The sequence below is a fragment of the Bubalus bubalis genome, chromosome 17 (genome assembly GCF_019923935.1).
Source record: "Bubalus bubalis isolate 160015118507 breed Murrah chromosome 17, NDDB_SH_1, whole genome shotgun sequence".
In the NCBI taxonomy this organism is placed as follows: domain Eukaryota; kingdom Metazoa; phylum Chordata; class Mammalia; order Artiodactyla; family Bovidae; genus Bubalus; species Bubalus bubalis.
This window is the reverse complement of record NC_059173.1, coordinates 6,552,607-6,575,064: the sequence shown is the minus strand read 5'-3', so window position 1 is coordinate 6,575,064 and position 22,458 is coordinate 6,552,607. Positions and strand designations below refer to the sequence as shown.

The following is a 22,458-nucleotide window of genomic DNA, read 5'->3' as shown; positions in this document are numbered from 1 at the left end:
TTGGGAGGAATAACTGAGGTATGTTCTATGCTGCCCCCAGAGTTCCCAGAGCTCAGTTGTTGTTCAATGGCTAAGTTGCATCTGACTCATTGTGACCCCATGAACTGCACCACGCCAGGCTTCCCTGTCCTTCACTATCTCCTGGAGTTTGCTCAAACTCATGTCCCTGGAGTCAGTGATGTTATCTAACCATCTCATCCTCTGCTGCCTTTTTCTCCTCTTGCCCTAACTGTTTCCCAGCACCAGGGTCTTTTACAATGAGTTGGCTCTTTGCATCAGGTGGCCCAGTGCTCAGAACACACTATGGTCTTCCTTCCCCTCTGAAGGTTACTTGCCTATTGTCCTTCAGATGCTTCCTGGAATCACCTCCCAAACATTCCCTTTTAGTGTCATTTTTGGCAACTGAAAGTCAGGGTCCGGCTGCTCACAGCTCAAAAGCCATTGAAGGGACCAGGTTGGTGGAAAGGCAAGTTTGCTTTATTTTGCATGCTGGCATCTAGTGGGGAGGGTGGATGCCTGTCCAGAGGCAGACTGCCCTCCACTGACAATCAGTGGGCACGAATTTTTATAGGCTGGGGGAGGGGGTTACATGCAGAAACAGCACTATCAGCTCTGACAGCCTTCTCGAAATTGGTCACATGGTGGTCTGACCCGCATCATCTTGACTGTTTTAAGTACAGTTAATCTTCACTTCTAGGATTGATTGGTTTGTTCCTATTTCCTTGAGGCCAAGTCTTGGAATTGGGGCAGCTTATGTCCTGGCTACAGTCCGGTCATCACGTGGTTAACTTCTTCTGCCAGGTGTGGGTTTCAGTTTCGTGTACAGCTCACAGGATATGGCTCAGAATATTATCTATAGCCCTTGAGGAGGAAATGAGGGTCTTTGACTGTGCTTAATGACTAAACAATTACTGTTTTGTCTTGTCTGACTGCTTTTAATTTGCTTTTGCATTTTTCTCATTCCTTGGATTAATCTTATTCTTTAGCTAAAGTTTTTCCCAAAGACAAAAGACACATTGAGGACATGGCTGGGGGCTGGGTGGGGAGGGGGAGGGAAGGACCAAAAGGTCTTGACTCCAGATCTGCTTGGGGAGAATACCCACCAGAAAAGCTACACCCAAACACAGGAGAACCGGAGCCCACTCCTACCCCCAGGCTTAGAACCCCATTCTGGAGGATATCTATCAAATGCTGCCCTCAGCAAGGGAACCTGATATGGTGTGTTAGCAACTTCAAAAAACAAACCAGACTTACGAAACTGCAACTCCTTGCACCTGATGGTTTCACTGCACATCAAAGGCTGAATTTATGAACTCTGCTCATTCCTGTGCTACGGGCTGTGCTTGGGGTGGGGTGCGGGGCATGATTTGTTGCTTCCTGTCAATCCTGCCCATTCCCCAGGGTGTGAAAACGCCTATGTTTATGTGAAAACGCCTACCCCTGTTCAAAATCTACTCCCCTTTCTGTAGGTCTAGTCTCCCAGTTCACCAGAAATCCTGAAGCAGACGCTCCTTTTTCCTGAGGCTCACTTTACGTCTCCTGTCCTGTTTGGAAGAGGAGACAGACTGGCCTTGACAGTGAAGAGTGTGGCTTTACCACTTAATAGCCCTGGGACTTCAACCAGTGGCCTCAGTTTCCTCATTCATAAAATGGGGCTGGAAGTAATAACAGCCGTGTTGGCTTTTTATGAACGAGAATGAAATGAAATAATGCAAGTGCTTAGCATGTGAAAAGAGTTGAGAAATGAAGATGTTTATTGCCATAGTTAAGACTGTAGCCGCAGGCTAGCAGTCTTAAATATCTGTTTCCTGAATGAATGAAATCAACAGAGAAGCCCACAGCAAGTGCCTCTTGCTATTCCCCGAGGCCCTGGGCTCTTTCCTCTCCCACTCTCTTGCAGTACCTAAATGGGGGTGGTAGGTATCCTGTACTTGGAAGAACCCCCTGCTTGGTTTACTGCTCAGCTGCCAATGTCTTGAAAGTCTTAATTTTCGAACAAGGGGTCTGTGTTTTCATTTTGCAAATCATTTTGCCCGGTTCCAGCTACAGATGTCTCACAGGGTCCTCCCAAAGTCATGCCCTGTGATAGAGCACTGAGCGCTTGGGAGAGGGGTCTACCTTGGGGCAGAAAATGGTGGGCTAAAAAGCGGGTCCCTAAACCTCTAACACAGTCTCGATACTAGACTGGAGTACAGAGCTTCCACAAGCCTGAGATTATTGCTAATTTAGCCCTCCTTCTGGAGGGAAAACACAGGAGACAGATATGGGAAATGGCCTCTCTGGCAAATCAGATCCCTCCCACCTCCTTTCTCCCCTCCCCTCAGCTTTTCTCTCCTCTATGTCCTTTTTCTCTTTAATCTTTCTCTCTTTCTCGCCTCAAGTTCCCCCTTCCCTTTTTTTCCTCCTCTTTTTTCTTGGCTCTCTCTTGTCTTTCTCTTGAAGTTAATAAATATCCTCTCCTCTCCTTCTTTCTGTCCTCTCTCCTTCTGATTCTGTCTCTCTTTGTCTCTCCGTCTCTGCTTCTCTCTCTGCCCTTCTCTGTGTGTTTCTGTCTCTTCTCTGTTTCTCTGTGTCTCTGTTTCCCTTTGTCTCTCTCTGTTTCTCCGCCTGTCCCCGTTTCTCTCTTGATATCTGCCTGTACCCCGCCCCCGCCCCCATCCACCACATCACCCCCGCACCAGCTCCCTCTCCCACGGGCCGATTGTCAGGCACTGCACATTTCTCCTGCTGCCTGGAAACCTGCCTCGCACATCCATCGCTGGATTTCTCCTGTGTCCACCTCCGTTAAAATATCTTTTGACCTCTGAGAGTCCAGCACAAAGAGCATGGACAAAAACCTCAATCCTAAGCTTCCTGATTTTGAAAGACACGCAACTGGAGGGTCTGGGAGGGCCCTGGAGGTCCCGGTGGGTGGGTGTTACCCCACACCCAGGCCCCCCGCCCCTCCCCCTCCCACCCCCACCGTAAATCTCCGCGGTGAGCTGAGTTGATCCCAGTTTTGTCCTCTGGAGTTCATCAACATGTGCCGCAGATGTTCCCAGAAGTTGCTTCTAAATCTTGCTGAGCCATTTGCCACAAAACCTTCTTTTGTTACAATTTAGCTGTGAGTTTAAGGTAGTGACAAGAGTCCGGGGGAGAAGGGGGAGGAGAAGTAGACTTCGAAAGGATCCTGGGGAGGTGTTAAGAACACACCAGGAGAGCCAGACCTCCCTGGGTTCAAGGCTGGCTGAGCCCTAAGGTCTGGATGACCTTGGGCAGAGTGACAGCTAACAAGTGGTAAGCACCCACAGTCTGCCTGGATTCGTGATCAAGCCTCTCAGCAACCCTGTAAGTGGCAAACCAGTATAGATAAGGAAGCTGAGGCTCAGAGAGGCTGGGTAACTTGCCCAGTATCACACAGCTGAGTGGTCACCCTTCAAACATTCTGATTTCTGACTTCTCTAGTGCCTGGAGATCTCTGAGGGTATCGTGGCTCCTGGGACCTCCTTCCCAGTGCCCTGAACCACCACCCGTAGTCCCCATGGGAATGTCTTGTCCATCACAGACGGCCTTTGGGAACTGTGAAGCTGCTTCTAATGCTGCCTCCGCCCCCTCCCCAACCCTGCCACCATCAAAATGGAGTCCGAGTCTCTGAAAATTTGGGGCCCCAAGAGACCCTGGTCATTAGGGAAGATGAGTAAGTGAGTACAGGGCATTTTCTGCACGTGTTGGGGGAGACTGGATGGGTTCTCTGAGCATCCAGAACTGCAGCCAGCATCCTCCCAGTTCATGTCATCCAGTCACTGCTGCTGCTGCTGCTGCTGCTAAGTCGCTTCAGTCGTGTCCGACTCTGTGCGACCCCATAGACGGCAGCCCACCAGGCTCCGCCGTCCCTGGGATTCTCCGGGAAAGAACACTGGAGTGGGTTGCCATTTCTTTCTCCACTCCCAGTCACTAGAGACGAGGAAAGAGGACGTGGCGAAATAAACAATTCTCCCCAGAAAACACCACCCCACTCTTCAGACAGCTCTTCTCTAGGGAGGCTGAGATGGCCAGCAATCTGAGACATTTTAACTTTCCACAGTTAAAAAATTCTTTTATTTTTATTTTTGGCTGTGCTGGGTCTTCGTTCCTTTTGTACAGGCTTTTCTCTGTTTGGGGCAAATGGGGTCTACTCTGTGTTTCGATGCACCAGCTTCTCATTGCGGTGGCTTCTCTTACTGCTGAGCACAGACTCTAGGCATGCAGGCTTCAAGTAGTTGCAGCTCGCAGGCTCAGTAGTTGAGCCCCAGGGGTTTAGTTGCCCCTCTGCACGCGGAATCTTCCCAGATCAGGGATTGACCCCCTGTTCGTTGCATTGGCACGTGGATTCTTACCAAATCTGCCACAAAACAAAGGGAAGTCTTTGTTTTCACATGTGCACATTTCTGAACTCAGGGTATATCTGACAAACGATGCCCTTTCATAACTACTTGGCAGTACTTTCTCTACATAAAAGAACAGTAAAGTACTACAATTAAAGGCCTTCTACTCTATTAACTGGAGTAGTTCAAAAGCTGGCTCTCACTGCCTCAAGCAGATCACGTGCCTCTAGCTAGCCAATCACTGAGACTTTTGTTACACCTTAGTCAAGTGTGTCTCATTGGCCCAAGAAGATCACATGCCTCTGGCTGGCCAATCACTGTGGCTCTTGTTGTTAGGCCTTAATCAGGTGCTTCTTTGCTGTTAAGGGCTGGGGGTCTGCATCCCTTAAGCAGGAGGACCAGCAAAGGAATGGTGGTTTCCAAGAAGAAAGTCAAAGTGTTGTGGTCAGAAGAGAGACGGTGGATTCCAAGCAGAAAGAGACAACGGCTGTTTCGTTTTGAGATTCCGTAAGAATATGTCTGTGGAACAATGGAAGCCTAGTAAGTACTCAGTACTCTCATCTGCTATTACTATTTAAAATGTTGAGATGTTTCACCTGAACCTGTCAGGCTTTTAGACACAATTCCTAGTTTACAGAAAATTCCTAGGGTGGACGAACGGGTTGAAAGACACCACAAGAAACTACTCGGGCAAATCCAAATTGTTGAAGCTAAGCGGAGGGAACACAGGTGTTCTGGGGTGTGTTTTAGTTTTTGTTTTTGTTTTTTGTTTTTTTTTTTTTAACTTTTCCGTGTGTTTGGGAAAGAGCACATGGAAAACTTACTGAGTTACTTCACACCCTCTAGGATAGACATAATTTTAAACAGAAAATAGTAAGTGTTGGCGAGATTGTGGAGAAGTTGAAACTCGGGTATAACCGTGTGGCAATAGTTGGGCAGGTCTTCCAGAAGGTAAACACTGAATTATCAGAAGACAAGGCAATTGCAATTCTAGGTGATATAGACCCAAATGAACTGAAACCAGGGACTCAAACCAGTACTTGTATGTAGATGTTCATAGCAGTACTATTTATAATAGTTTCAGTCCAGTTCAGTCGCTCAGTCGTGTCTGACTCTTTGCTACCCCATGAATCGCAGCACGCCAGGCCTCCCTGCCCATCACCATCTCCCAGAGTTCACTCAGTTTAAGAAGTGGAATGTCTGTTAGTAGACAGATATCTGTTAGTAGACAAATGGATAAACAAAATTGGGTGCATCTATACAATAGAATACTGTTCACCTTAAAAAGGAAGTAACTACCTACACAAATACAAAGTTGTGTATTTGTAGCTACCTACAAATAGCTGTGACTGGAAGAGAAGTGAAAGGCAAAGGGGAAAAAGAAAGATATACTCATTTGAACGCAGAGTTCCAAAGAATAGCAAGGAGAGGTAAGAAAGCCTTCCTCAGCGATCAATGCAAAGAAATAGAGGAAAACAACAGAATGGGAAAGACTAGAGATCTCTTCAAGAAAGTTAGCGATACCAAGGGAACATTTCATGCAAAGATGGGCTCAATAAAGGACAGAAATGGTATGGACCTAACAGAAGCAGAACATATTAGAAGAGGTGGCAAGAATACACAGAAGAACTGTACAAAAAAGATCGTCACGACCAAGATAATCACAATGGTTGGATCACTCACCTAGAGCCAGACATCCTGGAATATGAAGTCAAGTGGGCCTTAGGAAGCATCACTACAAACAGAGCTAGTGGAGGTGATGGAATTCCAGTTGAGCTATTTCAAATCCTGAAAGATGATGCTGTGAAAGTGCTGCACTCAGTATGCCAGCAAATTTGGAAAACTCAGCAGTGGCCACAGGACGGGAAAAGGTCAGTTTTCATTCTAATCCCAAAGAAAGGCAATGCCAAAGAGTGCTCAAACAACCACACAATTGCACTCATCTCACACACTAGTAAAGTAATGCTCAAAATTCTCCAAGCCAGGCTTCAACAGTATGTGAACCGTGAACTTCCAGATGTTCAAGCTGGATTTAGAAAAGGCAGAAGAACCAGAGATCAAATGGCCAACATCTGCTGGATCATGGAAAAAGCAAGAGAGTTCCAGAAAAACATCTACTTTTGCTTTATTGACTATGCCAAAGCCTTTGTGTGGATCACAATAAATTGTGGAAATTTCTTCAAGAGATGGGAATACCAGACCACCTGACCTGCCTCTTAAGAAATTTGTATGCAGGTCAGGAAGCAACAGTTAAAACTGGACATGGAACAATAGACTGGTTCCAAATAGGGAAAGGAGTACGTCAAGGCTGTATATTGTCACCCTGCTTATTTAACTTATATGGAGAGTACATCATGAGAAATGCTGGGCTGGGTGAAGCACAAGCTGGAATCAAGATTGATGGGAGAAATATCAATAACCTCAGATATGCAGATGACACCACCCTAATGGCAGAAAACAAAGAACTAAAGAGCCTCTTGATGAAAGTGAAAGGAGAGTGAAAAAGTTGGCTTAAAACTCAACATTCAGAAAACTAAGATCATGGCATCTGGTCCCATCACTTCATGGGAAATAGATGGGGAAACAGTGGAAACAGTGACAAACTTTATTTTGTGGGGCTCCAAAATCACTGCAGATGGTGACTGCAGCCATGAAATTAAAAGGTGCTTGCTCCTTGGAAGAAAAGTTATGACCAACGTAGACAACATATTAAAAAGCAGAGACATTACTTGGCCTACAAAGGTCCATTTAGTCAAAGCTGTGGTTTTTCCAGTAGTCATGTACGGATGTGAGAGTTGGACTATAAAGAAAGCTGAGCACCAAAGAATTAACGCTTTTGAACTATGGTGCTGGAGAAGACTCTTGAGAGTCCCTTGGACTGCAAGGAGATCCAACCAGTCCATCCTAAAGGAAATCAGTCCTGATTATTCATTGGAAGGACTGAGACTGAAGCTGAAACTCCAATACTTTGGCCACCTGAGATGAAGAGCTGACTCATTGGAAAAGACCCTCATGTTGGGAAAGATTGAAGGCAGGAGAAGAAGGGGATGACAGGATGAGATGGTTGGATGGCATCACCGACTCAATGGACATAAGTTTGAGTAAACTCCAGGAGTTGGTGATGGATAGGGAGGCTGACGTGCTGCAGTCTATGGGGTCCCAAAGAGTCAGACACAACTGAGCGACTGAACTGATTCTGTTCCATTGATCCATATGTCTCTTTTTGTGCCAATACCACACTGTTTTGACTGGTAATGCATTATGGTATTGTTTGAAGTCTGGGAGGGTTATGCCTCCTGCTATTTTCTTTTTCCTCAGGATTGCTTTGGCAGTTCTGGGTATTTTATTGTTCTATATGAATTTTAGGATTATTTGTTCTAGTTCTATGAAAAATGCCATGGGTAGTTTGATCCGTATTACGTTAAATCTGTAGTTGGCTTTGGGTAGTATGGTGATTTGAATAATATTCTTCCAAACCAAGAGTATGGGATATCTTTCCATTTCTTTGAATCATCTTTAATTTCTTTTATTGTAGTTCTCATTTAAGTCTTTCACTTCCTTGGTAAGGTTTATTCCTAAGTATTTTATTTTTTGATGCAATAAAAACCATGAATACTTAAAACAACTAATCCAACTTGAAATTTCCTAGCAAGACAGGCTAGGCTTCCTGGGAATGGATTCCACAAGGAAGGAAATGCCAGCCAATGGGCGAGTCACGTCCCCTGCCAGAGCACGTCTCCTCTCGCTCGCGCTGCGATCACACACGTTTCACAATCCCCACATCTGCTCCACTAGTCTTCAAAGTGGGAGTACCGAAGACAGTCAGAACGACTTGCTGATGGAGAGAGAAACCGAATACAGACCTGGCATGCCGGGGAGTGGGGGTGGGGAATGACTTTGTCATCATCGTTCTGTTTCTCTCTCTTTAGAAGGTCAGGTTGGCTGTGTCAAGGAAAGCCCTAGAAGGTGGTAACTCTGCCTTTGACTTCAGCCGGTAGACTTGACACGCACTCCCCATGGTAGCTGGTTTGTGCTGAACCTGTCACTGCCTCTTCAAAACATTGCTGGTTGCCATGGGAACAGAGCAGCACTTACGGAAAGAGCTGCTGGAAATTTCAAGATGTCCAAAACTGTCCCTGTAATGTGTTTTTCTAAGACCTGATTTGAAAGAGAAACAATAGCACAACTTGGCAAAGAAGACAATGGAAGAGAAATGATAATAAGAAAAGCTTGACAGCGTTTGTGGATCCCAGCATGCTGTCTTGATTCTGCCCTTTAGAAATCAGTCCCAGGGAGATACTGGCTGAAGCAGATTCATGATCCACGGGCTCCTGACTTCAGACGTGGCTTTGTTATGGACAGCAAGCCTATTTGCTGTTCTCAGAGTTTAAATCTCCACAGGACAATGCAGCAACATAACTGGGAATACACTTGCTAAATGAGCCTCTTGCATGCCTGTCTACCTCCTACTCTCTGAGCTAAAAAAGAGCTCAGCAACTGGGATGATTATATATCTACTTTTTAAATCCACTCTGTAAGGTGGTAACGTGAAATGAAAGATAATGCTTTTCTTTAACCGTTGTCAGGTTGGCATACCAGAAGATGAGATTTTTCTTTTCATCTCCTTTAATTAATTTTTCAAAAATAGATTCAAAAAAGAATTAGACAAATGAGAATTTTTGAAATTTCTCTTATGATATAAAAACGTGTCAACTGCATCCTCCTATTCTGGCCTTTGGGTTTTGTTTGGGTCGTTCAAAACCAGTGGCCTTGTTCCCTGCCTTCTCCATTTCACAAGTTGAAATTGCCACCTTTCCTTCCAGTTACCCAAGATAGAAACCTTGGAATCAACTTTAATTCCTTCTTCTCCATCAACCTCCATGTATTAGTCAGCTGAGGCTTTCATAGCAAAGTACCATACACTGGGTGGTTTAAACAACAGAAAATTATTTTCCCATTAGTTCTGGAGTCTAGAAGTCCTAGATCAGAGTGCCAGCATGGTTGCATTCTGGTGAGAGTTCTCTTCCCGACTTATGGATAGGCACCTTCTTGCTCTGTTCTCACAGGCAGAGAGAGAGGAGGAGGGCTAGCTCTCTGGTGTCTCTTCTTATAAGAGCACTAATCCCATCATGAGGGGCCTGCCCTTGTGACTTCATCTAAATCTAATTGCCTACCAAGACCCCCATCTCCAAATACCATCATGTTGGGGGTTAAGACTTCAGCATATGAATTGAGGGGGCACGATGCAGTCCATAAGATCCCCATTTCCATCAGCCATCAAATCTTGTTCATTTTGCCTCCCAAATATCTACCAGGTTCTTTTTTTCCTCTCCATCACCACTGCCACCATCGTAGTTGAGATGCTTATCATCCCTTACTAAGATAATCGCAGTTGCCGCCTAGCTAATCTCTCTGCCCCCTAGAGTTGCCTTCTTGAAATCTACCTTCCATGTGGTAGCTTCGTTTTCTAAAAGAGACCAGGCATTATGTTCTGGAAGCCAGATATCATGAGAAGGCATAAGTATAAATGAGAATTCAAGAGGTGGATGGTACTGCCCAGAACTGATGCTCTGCTTCCTGGAAAGCCCAGCTGCCATCACCCGTCTCCACGGCCCCCATTGCTGACTTCCTTGCCCCCCTCCACCTCTGCCCCCCACCACCTCCCGAGTGAGGCTGGAATCAGGCACGCCATCCACTGCACTTGCCATGTAGGAGCCGCAGCAGCTCTGGTACCCAGGTCCGCAGGCACACCAGCCTCGTGGAGACTGCACCTCCCATCATGTCTAGGCTTGGCTGAAGCTTCCTGTAGCAGGACCTGGGATCTGATCTCCCCAGAAGCTTCTTGAGAGGCCTCGATGGAGACTCAAATCCCCAAGGGATAAACTTTGACCAGTGAGCATCCAGAGCCAGGAGACACTTCCCATTGCTTCCCCTCTCCAGCGAACTGGCTGAGGCCCAGGGTTTCTGTGCTGCCTGTTCCCAGCTGTCCCCGGTGACAGACCACCTGGCTGGGCTTCCGTCAGCCCCTTGTGCTTGCTTCGTCTCCTTCCTGGGCTCCTGGGCCACCCTCTCACGTTCACCTGACTGCCCCCGGATCACTGCCTCCATATCTGCTTCCCTCCTTTCCCACCATCCTGGCCCCACAAGCAAGGTCAAAGTCAGGTGCCTCTTTTCTCTGCTTACACAGAAATCTGAATTATTGAAGCAGCTTTACTGACTGCTCCCTCGTCGCTTTCCTCTACTAGACTGTGACCTCTGCTGAGAGCAGGGGCCATGCTTTTTTCATCTTTGTAATCCCCAGCACCTAGCGCCGTGCCCGGAGCCCTCAACAACAGTGAGGATTGACTAAACTGACGCACCCACTGATGGTCATGATGTGAGGCTTGGCGTAGTGAACGGGGTTTCTACAGACATGACAATGAAGGAGGGCAGCCCTGGACGTAGAGATGACCTGTGAAAATACCGATGCCGGAGGATAGGGGATGAGTGTGTCCAGGTTGGTTGGGGCTCCCTTGGAAGGACTTGACATCCAAGCCAATGAATCTGCATATCTTTTCCATGGGTACATTGTGAGGCTTTGAAACCAGGGATTTTTTGAAAGTGAAAAAGTTGCTCAGTCGTGTCCGACTCTTTGCAACTGCATGGACTATATAGTCCATGGAACTCTCCAGGCCAGAATACTGGAGTGGGTAGCCTTTCCCTTCTCCAGGGAGTCTTCCCAACCCAGGGATCAAATCCAGGTCTCCCACATTGCAGGCGGATTCTTTACCAGCTGAGGCACCAGGGAAGCCCAAGAATAACTGGAGTGGGTAGCCTATCTCTTCTCCAGTGGATCCTCCCAACCCAGAAATCGCACCAGAGTCGCCTGCATTGCAGGTGGATTCTTTACCAGCTGAGCTATCAGGGAAGCTCAGAAGTTGCTTTAGAAAGCCGAAATTGTCAGTGATATACCGGGTGAATGGATGGGGGGGATACTGACTGGGGAATGGTGAAGCTGGGAATTGCCACACTAACCAAGAGAATGGGAAAGTGGGATGCTGGTGGGAGAGATGGTGGGGGCCATGTCCACCAGCTGCAGCAAGCACTTGCGAGTGGAAGGAAATCAGAGTTGGCTTCTAATACTCAAAACAAGGGTGCTGGGGGGGTGTGGTGGGGGCCAGCGATGGAGACAGGAGCCAGGAGGGGTCTTTGGTTTGGGGTTGGGAGGAATAACTGAAGGAGTGTCGGAAGCATGTTCATGAAAGATCAGACTGTTTGGTGCAACACATGCATGCATGCGTGTATACATACATACATACATCACCCCACCAGCAACAACTGACGGCCAGACATGGTGGCCCTTTCATTATTTTTGCCGTTGCTTTTATGATGAGCAACGGGCACAGAAGTGAAATAACATTTCCACAAATGCAGAGGGCCAGAGCCATCTGTCCTGCCGATTTCTGCTGTCAGTGGAAGGTGAGTCAGCAGAGGTGAAGGTATTAGCACCCTGTTTGTTCTGCCTGCAAAGTTCCAGCTCTCCACATCCACCAAAAGATTCACACTGTGGGCATATTTTTCTTAAGGCTAAATGATTAAATTCCTTTAGGGACAGATCACGTTATCAGGGCAGGAAAGAAAGCCAAAGAGTAGGGAAGAAACAGTGAAAGTTACATAACAATTGGAAAATTCCTCTTCTACCAAGTCGCCGGTCCTCTGGAAAGGAAGGCGCTCAGAGGCTGCACAGCTAAGAAGCTGCTCTTGTTATCGCCCTTATCATCATTTTCACGTCCCAGGCACTTGGGCACTGCCTGGCCATGGCTGCTAATCGGCCACTGAGGTAAGAGCATTCACGGAGCATCCTCTCAGACAGCTGGCACTCAGGGAAAGACGGAAAATAAAAGTGGCAGTCCCTGTCATCCAAGGGTGCTCTCTACCATGGGCAGATCAGACACAGAAATTCACTGAGAAATAAGATCCCGGAAGCCATGAAGTACTGAATAGCAAACAGCTAAAGGTGAAAATAACTAATTTTCATAGTGTGCCGGCAAGTAGAATTCGTAGGCAGGAGTGTGTGGGGAGCCCAGGAGCATCATCTGGGAATGGAACCATCTGGAGAAAGCTCTTGCTGCTGCTGCTTCAAGTTACTCTGGGTGGGCTTCCCCAAGGTGACGGATCAAGATGTGTATATAGAAGAGCTGTTTAAGGCGAGAGCCTGGATAGCACAAAGTGATTCTGAGATGAGTTCAGGGAAGATTGTTCCAGGAGGGAGAGTGACGGGGGGAAATCCAGCAGCTTCTAAGGCAAGTCCAGGCTTTCTCAGTGGGGCCCTCAAAACATCTGAGGTCCTCAGAACAGTCTGAAGAGCTGGTGAATGCAGACCCCCAGACTGAGCTGGTCAGGCACAGGGCCAAACAATCCCCATTTGAACCCAGCCCCAGTGATCCTGAGACATCCTAAGTTTGAGAACCATGGCAAATCTATCTCCAGGGTCCTCCCATCCCCACCCATCTCCTTGATGGCTCTCATGTATTCAGTCACATACATATTCACATGTAGGTACCAAGTCTCTGCAGTGTGCCAAGCTCCGTTCTAGGAGCTGGAGATGCAGGAGAGGACAAGAGAGACCAAGTGTCCCTGCCCTTCTGGAGCTTGTATCGTAGTGGAGGAGCCAAACCAATAAATAGACAATGAATATGCAATATGGTGGTAAGCACTGCGGGGAAGTCAGCAGGGCATCAACTCAAGGGCTGTTGTATGTCCCAGGCCAAGGAGGTCCTCTTTCATCAGTAGCATTTGAGCAAAAACCCAATCCTTCTAACTGCCCTGAGGCTGCTGGCTGGTTTGCCCATTCCCCAAGTTTCTTCTTCATCCTCCCAAGTTCATTCATTGGCCGGTATGAAGGCTTCCTTCTTGTATGCCAGGTAGATCTCTCCAGCACCTGCTGCCCGGCCTCATCAGGCTTGTTCGTTGCTATTCTCAGCAGGTCCCATGGTTTTTCACAGCCCTTTCTGATCCCCCAAGTCTCTTCCACATCCCCCCTACCCCCTGTGCTTCCAATCCATCGCTCTGAATTTCCAATTTCTCAAATCAACATGGTGCTCCAAACATCGCACTCTGTAGGACACAGCCTTTAGAAGGCCTGGCAAGGAAAAAAAAAAAAAAAAGAAGGCCTGGCAAGGGCTCCATGCTGGCTGAAGCTCTGAGGATTACTGGAGTCTGTGAAGGGCAATGAACTGTGTGATCACAGCAACTCCTCTTGTGGTTAAGCGAGATCCTGAGGGCAGCAGCCTGGATGAAAAGGGTTGAAATGTGGGAATAAGAAGGCTGGGGGCAGGAGGACGCTGATATTTTGGATCTCCCCTAAAGCTGACTGTATAAGGGATTCATGTCACCCCACTGAGTCCTTAGCCATACCATGAGGTTGGTACTTAGCCTGTCAGGTGGACATCTGAGGCTCAGGGAGTTCAGGTAACCCCTGTCTAAGGCCACACAGCCAGTGATGGATGGAGTTGGGCATTCAAACCTGAATCTGAGTCTAAAGCTCCTTGCTTTTTCCCACCAAATGCAGTGTGAGTTTGTAAAGAAAAAAAAAAAAAATTCCCAACAGTGCATCTCAGGTTAAGAAAAACCATGACAACTTTGCCATCTGAAGACTCCGAGGAATTTGGAATACACAGCCCTGCAGTTCTAGGGAGGGCGTATGTGTCGACCAGTAGGATGAGTTGATAACATGTCGTGACCCAGCCACCCTCTCACACCACCATGGAATCAGCTAGATAGAATCTGGTAGGGCTGTTAAATGACTACCTCAGACAGGTAGAAGCAAGGGGGAAATGTAGAGCAAAAGACAGCAAAATAGAAGCTTGCAAAAAAAAAACAGCCCTCAACTAAACCCCCATGCATCTGGTTCAGGCTGTTGCAGATTCCCAGGTGCATGAAAACCAAACTCGTTAATAAGAAATGCAAAGATGACTTAGGTCTGAGGAGCCACCCTAGGCTTATTTACTGAGTAGGAGCCTGTAACAGTGACCCAGGTGGTTTCCAGCTGTGTCTCTGCATGCTCACCTGCTCCCTCTAGGAACCTGACCTGAGACGAGGAGACTTCTGCTGTCTGGACTCTCCCAACATGCTGCTCTGCCCTGAAATCCAGGACATCCGGGTGACCTGCAGTGTGCAGAGGCAGCTGGCCAGGCAAGGAAGCTGACGCCAGGTCCCAGGGCCCCTCCCTGGAGGGAGCAGAGGCCTCTCGGGTTGCAGCTGCAGAAAGAGGGAGGAGCCTGGGGGGCCGGGATGGAGGCAGTGGTTTGGACATCACCTCTGTGAGTCATGCCCCGGGCAGCATTTTACAGGAGTTGCAGATTCCAGTAAGACCAGATCAGGGCCATCTCTCGAGGGACTCCGGACCAATCGAATGTGCCTCTCACTCCATCTCGGCAGTTCTGAGTCCGCATCCAAGTAGCTTATCTTCCAAACCAGATCCTGAAGTTTTTTTTATTGCTTGCATCCCTGGGCTTCCTGGAACCAGGAGGCGTTTCTGCCCTGAAGTTGGAGACATCTGGCCATAGATAGCCCTTGTCGGCAGACCCTGAGCCTGAGCCTAGCTCCTCATCCACGCTGGGATGTGGTTTCCTTTTCCTGGAGGGTGAACTGGGTATCTTTTGACCCACCTCTCCTCTTCCCCTGCTGTTGGCACCACCCTGACCTACCGTGATCTACAAGGACCAGTAACCAAGACTCATTCAAGAACCTGCGTGGTGTTGAGCAGAACCCAGGTCAGGCCACTTAGAATAAAACCCAAGCTCCTTCCCAGGGCTTAAAAGATCTGAGCCTGCTCTCTCTCCAAACCCCTCTCCCTCCACACTCTCCCTCCCTTCCCCCAGCCACGTGGGCTTCCTGCCATTTCTTTCTTTGAGTGTCATCGCTTTACCATGTTGTGTTAATTTCTGCTGTACAGTGAAGTGAAGTCAGCCATATGCATAAAACATCCCCTCCCTCCTGCTCCTCCCTGCCACCCCCACCCCCCACACATCTAGGTCATCACAGAGCACCCGGCTGAGCTCCCTGAACTTTATAGCAAGTTCCCACTAGCTATCTGCTTCACACGTGTCAATCTGAATTTCCCAATTCATCCCACCCTGTGTCCACTTGTAAACATGCCCAGATTGTTCACACTTGTAAGCCTTTTGCACTCACTGTTCCTTCCTCCCCTCTGCCGGCTCCGAAGCTTGTCAAGTTTAATCCTCACTCCTGCAAGTTCTCAGAGGCAGAAATTCATTTTTTAAAGGTCTTTTTTTTTTTTTTTTGGCATCGCTGTGGTCCGGGAGCTACAAACTCAAGTGCCTACGGAACATGTCAGGTAACATAAACAAGGAAGGAGGCCAAGGCTAATAAAAATCATTCAGCTCTCTCGGTCTGGCTTTTGTTTTCCCACTTTTGACAGAGACATGAAAGCAGGGACTAGTTCTTAGTATAAAAACACGCAGTGCAGAGTCAGTGATGGGAGCGCCTGACTGTCCTCCTTGGTCCTGGGAGCAGCGACACTGGGGGTGCCTGCAGCAAGCCTCCTACCAGCCTGTTTGCTGTTTTGCTGAAATCTGGCCCCAGGTGGCCAGAAATCGCAGGTTTTGTTTTGTTTTGTTTTCAAAAGAAGCTGGAAATCCAGGTTTGCACGTGGTGTCTCCTAATTTTTTAAAGTTGACAATTTTTTAAATTGAAGTGTAGTTGTTTACAATGTTCTGTTTCTGGTGTACAACAAAGTGATTTATACACACACACACACAGGTTTTCAGGTTCTTCTCCATTATGGGTTATTACAGGATATTGAGTATAGCTCCCTGTGTTATAAAGTAGGTCTTGTTTATCTATTTTATGGGCAGTAGTGTGTATCTGTTCCTCTCAAACTCCTAGTTTATCCTTCCCCTTTGGGAACTCTTCAGTTTGCTTTCTATGTCTGTGAGTCTAAGTTCATTTGTATCATATTTTAGATTCCATTGTATGGTTATTTGTCTTCCTCTGTCTTACTGACTTAGGATGATAATGTCTGGGTCCATCCATGTAGCTGCAGTTGACATTATCCCATTCATTTTGTGGCTGATTAACATTCCATTGTGTGAGTGTGTATGTGGCACATCTTCTTTATCCATTCATCTGTTGATGGACACTTACGCTGCTTCTCTGTCTTAGCTGTTGTGAATAGTGTGGCTGTGAACACTGGGGTGCATGTTCCTTTTCGAATTAGAGTTTTGCAGGATATGTGCCCAGGAGAGAAACTGCCGGATCATGGGATAGCTCTGAGTTCAGTTTTTTAAGGAGCCTTCACACTGTTCTCCACCGTGGCTGTACCAATTTACATTCCCACCAGCGATGTGGGAGGGCTTCCCTTTTCTCTGCGCCCTCTCCAGCATTTATTCTTGACAGACTTTTTGATGATGGTCATTCTGACCAGTGTGACATGATACCTCATTGTAGTTTTGATTTCTGTAATTACGAGCAATACTGAGCATCTTTTCATGGGCCTGTTGGCCATCTGTATGTCTTCTTTGGAGAAGTGTCTATTTAGGTCTTCTGTCTTCAGACTGACAATTTTTTAAAGGCCCATGCAGGCCACACTGAACATACCTTTGTGCTGGATTTAACCCAGAGGCCACCGATACTTGATTACTGCTGAGTGTTCAGTGGACACAGCACAGAGTGTATGTTCAATAATCCTGTGCTGAATAGTCTTCTCAGGTGACTTCCCAGAGCTTGGAAGTAGCTGATGGGCAGTACGGCTTCCTACTGTTGGGAATGTAGAAAAGTGGGCTCCGAACAAGAAGATGCTTCTCCATTCTAGCTGGGAGCTTTAAGATGTCTCTGCTGCTGGATGAAATTCCACAAAGATAAGATTTCTCTACCACTTGGTCTGAGGCTGCTGCGGGTCTGTAGGCATTGGTCTGGCTGTGCCTGTTGTTTTGATAGTCTGTATCCATTCTGATGGTTGCTGCCATGGTGTGCTGGTTGTTAAATAATTTTAATATCAACCCCCACTGGGTGCAGACATGGAAGCCTATGTTGATCACAGTTGATGACCACCAAGAAGGGCTCTTAAAGGTGGGAAAGGGAGCAAAACCCACTGAAGTCCATTTAGAGGTTGAAGTCTATTCCAGGTTGGGTAGAGTGGCTTGTTCTCTTAAAGAGCTTATGAACCCAGTCATGCTTCTGATGTCTGTCTTTCCATCACAGAGACCGGTAGGTTCTCACGCCTACCCTTCAAAGCCTCTGGAGATGGGGGAATGACTGGAGTGGTCCAGATGAAGGCAGTGAGTCAGCTCAAGGGCGGGGTGACCCAGTGGAAGATGGTGGCAGAAACAGGTGTTGGCTTTGGGAAGAAATTCTGATGAATTCACTGGAAGTCCAGTGTCTACGGCGTGCTCTCCTGGGCTTCACAAGCAGCAGTCTCACATCTGCTTCTCCCTCTTTGCATTGTAAGCAGGAAGTTCACCGTCTGTTCAGACACAAAGGAGATGTTAGCAGCACTTTATTGGATCTGCTCAAGGTGATTTAGATGTGTTCTTGAAGCCCATTAGGCATTTGATGAAAGGGAAGTGTGGCTTTGCTTTCTGGGCAGATAAGAGTTACTCCTCCGTATATGCTCCCCAACCAGAGTGTATCATCCAGTGTGATCAAGCCGTTTGGGGAGATGCAAACTCATTCCCTATAGGATTTCTGCCTCAGGCTTATCCTGATAGTGTCCACAGCAAAGCCTTGTAGCTTTGTTTTTTTCACTGAAGTACAGTTGATTTACAATGTTGTGTGAATTTCTGCTCTACAGCAGAATGAATCAGTTTTACATATATATTCTTTTTTCCTATGATTTTCCATTATGGCTTATCACAGGATATTTATTGAATCTAGTTCCTTGTGTTAGACAGTAGGGCCTTTCTCTTCATCCATCCTATATAGGAGTTTTCATCTGCTAACCTCGAACTCCCAATCCTTCCTCCCAACCCTGCTCCCAGTGCTTCCTACCTTTTATTTGGGGTAGCGGAGAAGGCGATGGCACCCCACTCCAGTACTCTCGCCTGGAAAATCCCATGGACGGAGGAGCCTGGTAGGCTGCAGCCCACGGGTTCATGAAGAGTCGGACACGACTGAGCGACTTCACTTTGACTTTTCACTTTCATGCATTGGAGAAGGGAATGGCAACCCACTCCAGTGTTCTTGCCTGGAGAATCCCAGGGACGGGGGAGCCTGGTGGGCTGCCGTCTATGGAGTCGCACAGAGTCGGAAGCAACTTAGCAGCAGCAGCAGCAGCAGGGCAATGGTTTACAAACTTATTTTAGTCTTAGGATCTTTTGGTGCCCCAAAATGGAAGCTAATGAAAAGCCAGCTGCTCAGAGGCAAGTAGCTAAGACACCCCGGGTACGTGCCTGTCACCCCACTCCCTTCGGCCCCTCTTCTGGCCCTTACTGGGTTACTAGGAACCTCCAAGCTGAAACAGTTGAAATAGCTGTTCTGGAAAATCTCCCAGTAGCTCAGGTCATTTTGGAAACTTGCAAACCAAACATTTAAAAGCAAAGTTTGTTTTACCTAATCAGATTGCCTCCTTATAATTTATAATTGTATAACAGTTTAAACATTCATAGGGAATGACAGGACATTTATGGACCCACCCCTCACTTTTAGAAAATCTTAACATTTTGCTTTGTTGCTTTGGTTTTTGTGGTATTGAGTCGCTAAGTCATATTAGACTCTTTGCGATCCCTGTCCTTCACTCTCTCCCGTTGTTTGCTCAAACTCATGTCCCTTGAGTTGGTGATGCTATCCAAACATCTCATCCTCTGTTGCACCCTTCTCCTCCTGCATTCAGTCTTTCCCAGCATCAGGATCTTTTCCAATGAGTTGGCCTTCAGCTTTAGCATCAGTCTCCAGGCAAGAATACTGGAGTGGGTTGCCATGCCCTCCTCCAGGGGATCTTCCCGACCCAGGGATTGAACCTTCTCATGTCCCTTGCGTTGGCAGGCAGGTTCTTTACCACTAGCACCACCTGGGAAGCCCTTGGTTTTTGTAAAGGAATAACATATTAAAAATACTGTTGAAGCCCTTCTCACCATGTACCCTTTGCCCCAATCCCTCTCCTCTCCTCTCCTCTGTACTCCCTCCTCAGAAGTAACTCCCCCTGAATTTGCATTAATTGTCCCCATGCAAGATTTTTACTATTAATACATATATTAATATATACATTTTCTGTGAGCACAAATATGTATCTATGCATGCATATATAACATATAAAATATATGTATGTTTCCTAAACAGCATTCTTTGCATGAGTTCACACTTAGCATCTCTATCATCCTATGCATACTATCTACAATTTCCTTTTCTGGCTCAACTTTATATTTTGGAGATTTATCCATGGTGAAACATTGAGCTCTGTCTCGAGCACTTTAACTGCTGCATCATATTTGTTTGTATGAATTTATGTGTACACTTTCCTCCCGTGAATGCTTGCCACCTCCAGTTTTTCACAAAATGTTGTAGTGTACATTCCTGTACACCTCCCACCCTGAACACTTCTCTAGCGGGTAGGCTTTCAAGCTGACCTGACTGCCACCAGCTATCAGAAATGCATGTTATGCTGAGACCCAGTGCAACACTCACACGTACACAGATTCACAGTACTCTTAGGATGCTTTCCAAAAAAAAAAAAACTGTCTTAGCTAAAAAAACAGAAGACAACTGTCTTAGCTATTTCATCATTTTAAACTGCGGTCATGACTCACTGTATAAATTCTGCAACCACCAGTGGAAACCTCCGTTTCAACATCAGTGCCCTGGAGCGTATATATGCCAGGAAGGAGCATGGCAGGAGCATGGCAGCCCTGGGGGCTGTGCACACCTTCAGAGTTTCTGACAGAGGGCCAAGTGCGCGTGCAAATGTACGCTCCACCGGCAGTATACAAGAGCACCGTTGCTCTACAGCCTCACCAGTACTTGGCATCAGCTGGCCTTTTTTTTGACCAGCATGATGAAAGCAGAGCAGTGTCTCATTGTGGTTTTAGTTTGTCTTTCCCTCATGGGCAGAGGGCATGCTCGACCTTCCCAGTTGGTTATTGGCTGCTTGTGTTTCCTCTTGTGTGACTTGCCTGCTCATATCCCTGGCTTATCTTTTATTAGGTAATTTCATTTTGTCTTCTGCTTTCTTGGCCCTTTGCTTTTTTTCTCTATGAACTTTTTAAGATCAGATTATCTTGTTGCACAAAAAATAGGGAGACTGTCATAAAAACTGATTTAAATTGTATAGATCATTCAGGGAAGCTGACAGTTTTGTGATGTCATCTCTTTGGTATCCGTGAATTTGTGCATACGTTGTCATTATTCACGATTTATTCTGTGCCCTTCAATACTTTTATTTCACTTTTTTATCTTCCCTATTCTAGTTAAATTCATTGCTGAGTTCTTTACAGTTTTGTATTGTTGCTACTATGAATAATTTTTCCCCCCAATACCTCCTATTTCTTTTTCTTGCCTTATTGCTCTGGTGAGAAGACCCAGTACAGTGTTGGGTAGGAGTGATGAGAATGACCCTCTGTGTCTTTTCTTTTTTTTAAAAGTTAAAATACTTGTGTATGTTTGCAAATGCATAGCATTTGCCTGGGAAAAAAAGGGGCCTTTGTTGCTGTATGCGGGCTTTCTCTAGTTGCAGGAACCGGGAGCTACTCTCTGGTTCCAGGGACTTCTCGTTACTGTGGCTTCTTTTGTGGCGCTTGGACTCTGGAGCATTGGTTCAGTACTGGCGGCACACAGGCCTGAGCTGCCCTGCAGCATGTGGGATCTTCCTGGACCAGGGATCAGACCTATGTCCCCTGCATTGGCAGGCAGATTCTTAACCACTGGACCACCAGGGAAGTTCTGTTATTTCAGGTTTTAAAAAGGAGAAGATACTAGGGTTTTCTTCCAGTGCTTTTATCCTCCCTTTACATAAATATGTGTATGTATCCACAGACACCATGATGTTTTGTGTTGTATTTGTGTGTATTATGTCAATGAAATTATACTGCTTATATAATTCTTATTTTGGCTTTATCATTTGTTCAGGAGCTTTATATTTTCATACATACATGTAGCTCTTTTTAATAGCTGCACAGTGTTATATAACTTGAAAATGTAACTGTTCCTTTATGCTAGGATTTTTCTAGGGTACATATAGAGTGGTGAAATTACTGGTTCTTAGGGTATACATATTTGTTTCAGCAAATGCTACCAAATTGCTCTATAAAGTGACTATACCCGTTTGTTTCATGCACCAATCAAGTATTTGTTGAGGGTCTACATATCCCCGTACTGACTTGCTGTGACCTTGATTGAGCAAGGCATGTTTTCTGTCTGGACCCCTAGTGACTCCATCTATAGGAGGAGGGAGCTGGGTGGACCCCACAAGTATACGAGATGGCATAATGATAGGGCATGCAGCCTGAGAGTGGGTCGGGAATGACTGCCCTAGAGATGACAGGGAGAGGAGGCGGGGTGCTGGTGACAGCCAGGCTGAAGACGGGCAATTTACATGCACTTGGCCTTCATCTCAACTCCTCGTTAGTGCAGTGACAATTCATCTGGAGCTTTCACCCAAAAGCCCCCTTTGGAAGGCCTGATACCCTTTTCCGTGGGGGAATTCACCTTCCAGGATCTCCCAGAGGAAAGAATGGCAAGCAGGGTTAGCAGAATGTGTGTATGGTAATGTCGCCACTGAACAAATAAATACTCTTAACAAATACAGAGCTATATAATTGCACTGGTCAAAGATAATTATGAGATTTATAGACCATATTAATTCATAATGTACTACAGATGGTGTGGTCCAGTAATGGAACACACATTTACAACTATGAAGAAATAGTTTTCTTTTTCATCCTTGTCAGGGTGATGCAGTGACTGAATATATGTGTCTTTGGAGAAGTCTAAATTTGAACAACTTTCTGAACGTGAGAGGCACCAAATACCCTCCCCTCTTCTTCTCCACCCTACCCAGGCTCAACCATTGCGAGTCTGGCAGTGAAAAGATACAACATGTTTAATGTTTCTAAATCTGATACCCGTGTCGATTACCCACACTTGGAGCAAATCTGGATGCATTTTACAGTTTCCCAATGTATGC

General features: G+C 46.5%; 1 protein-coding gene across 1 annotated transcript in view; it reads left to right on the top strand.

Annotated features, from left to right (window-relative positions):
• Positions 1-4,695: 4,695 nt before the first annotated feature.
• Positions 4,696-22,458, top strand: part of ASPHD2 (aspartate beta-hydroxylase domain containing 2) — a 32,558-nt gene continuing 14,795 nt past the window's right edge. The window contains exon 1 of the mRNA XM_044930007.2: positions 4,696-4,883. The gene's annotated coding sequence lies outside the window, so the exon portion shown is untranslated. The remainder of the gene's footprint in view (positions 4,884-22,458) is intronic.